This window comes from Tachysurus vachellii, chromosome 10 (assembly GCF_030014155.1).
Source record: "Tachysurus vachellii isolate PV-2020 chromosome 10, HZAU_Pvac_v1, whole genome shotgun sequence".
NCBI lineage: Eukaryota > Metazoa > Chordata > Actinopteri > Siluriformes > Bagridae > Tachysurus > Tachysurus vachellii.
This window is the reverse complement of record NC_083469.1, coordinates 7,074,546-7,075,841: the sequence shown is the minus strand read 5'-3', so window position 1 is coordinate 7,075,841 and position 1,296 is coordinate 7,074,546. Positions and strand designations below refer to the sequence as shown.

The 1,296-nt window shown below is 42.7% G+C and overlaps 1 long non-coding RNA gene across 1 annotated transcript; it reads right to left on the bottom strand.

Moving 5' to 3' along the window:
• Nucleotides 1–295: 295 nt before the first annotated feature.
• Nucleotides 296–1,006, bottom strand: LOC132852079 (uncharacterized). The gene is made up of 4 exons (XR_009649097.1): nt 819–1,006; nt 700–744; nt 563–627; nt 296–435 (listed from the first exon to the last, which is right to left on the bottom strand). It is a non-coding gene; the product is annotated as an uncharacterized LOC132852079 (long non-coding RNA).
• Nucleotides 1,007–1,296: the final 290 nt, after the last annotated feature.

Sequence of the window (1,296 nt, the reverse complement as noted above, 5' to 3'; positions counted from 1 at the left end):
TCCACGGCTTCTGGTTGGAGCGTGTAGTCTTGGCGTGTGGTCTTGGAGATGGTCACGTCATCAATGCACTTGCCGATGTAACTGGTCACTGATGACGCGTACTCCTCCAAGTTGACAGAGTCACCGTTGGTTGCAGCCTCCCTGAAGATATTCCAGTCAGTGCACTCAAAGCAGTCCTGAAGAGCAGAGGTGGCTCCTGCTGGCCAGGTTTTCACCTGCTTCATAACAGGTATAATGGCACAATAGGGGCACGCATTCAACTGTTGGATATGACAACTAAAGTCTTTACCTTATTAAATGTCCATTTTAACCACAACTCTTCTGCTGGGCAACAGTTTGGTGGTGGTGGATTTTGAAACCCTGAAGACAGGCTCAAGTGTTCCCTGAAGGAGTTGGGATGATTCTTCGGTCCAGTATGCAAACCTCTGTCCATGCCTTTGGAATATATGCAAACGTATATGCCATCTATTAATGTAATAGCTTTTTCATTTTACTTTACCCACAGTGACTTAATACAGCCAAGACACTGAAATTAATATTATTATTAGAAAACCTATCATACCCTTCTAGACAAAACTTTTCCATTAGCTGAATGCACCATCACTGGCAAATCAATGGCACCTCCTCCTAAAACACACAAAAATATAAATGCGCACATAGCATAGTTTGGTGGCATATTTATGTGAAAATCCACCTTACCTCTGTAAATGTTAAAGGACATGATGTGCAGATGCTGAGAGCATACTGTGAAATACAAACAATACTGTAAGACTTTGCTTTTACTCTCTTAACAGCTTTGATGGATTAAACATTCTTACCATCAGCATGTAGACACCACAAGAATTCCCACTGCACTGTTGAGGAAAACACTGGAAAAAGAAAAGTGCATCCACAGTTAGTTTTAAACGCAACTGTTTAAACATACATAAATATATACCACTAGACTCCAACCCTGCTCCTGGTGAGCTACTGTCCAGTAGATTTTAGCTCCAACCCCAATGAAGCACTGCTGAAGCAGCTAATAAAGGTGATCAGTGTTGTTTGATAATTACAGACAGGTGTGTTGGACTGTCGTAAAACGTCGGCGATGACAGGAAGTGACGTCATTTCGCACATGCGCGGAACCGATCGTGTTGCTTCCTCGCGGCGCCATCTTGCATCTTGCATCCTCGCATCTTGCAGAATGAAAGTTTTGCTTGTTGTCACTTTCCTCATTGCTTTGTCCAATGCAGCAGACAATGAGTCCGAAGAAGAGTTTCAGAAATGGAAATTGAAGTTTGGTGAGAAATCATCTTG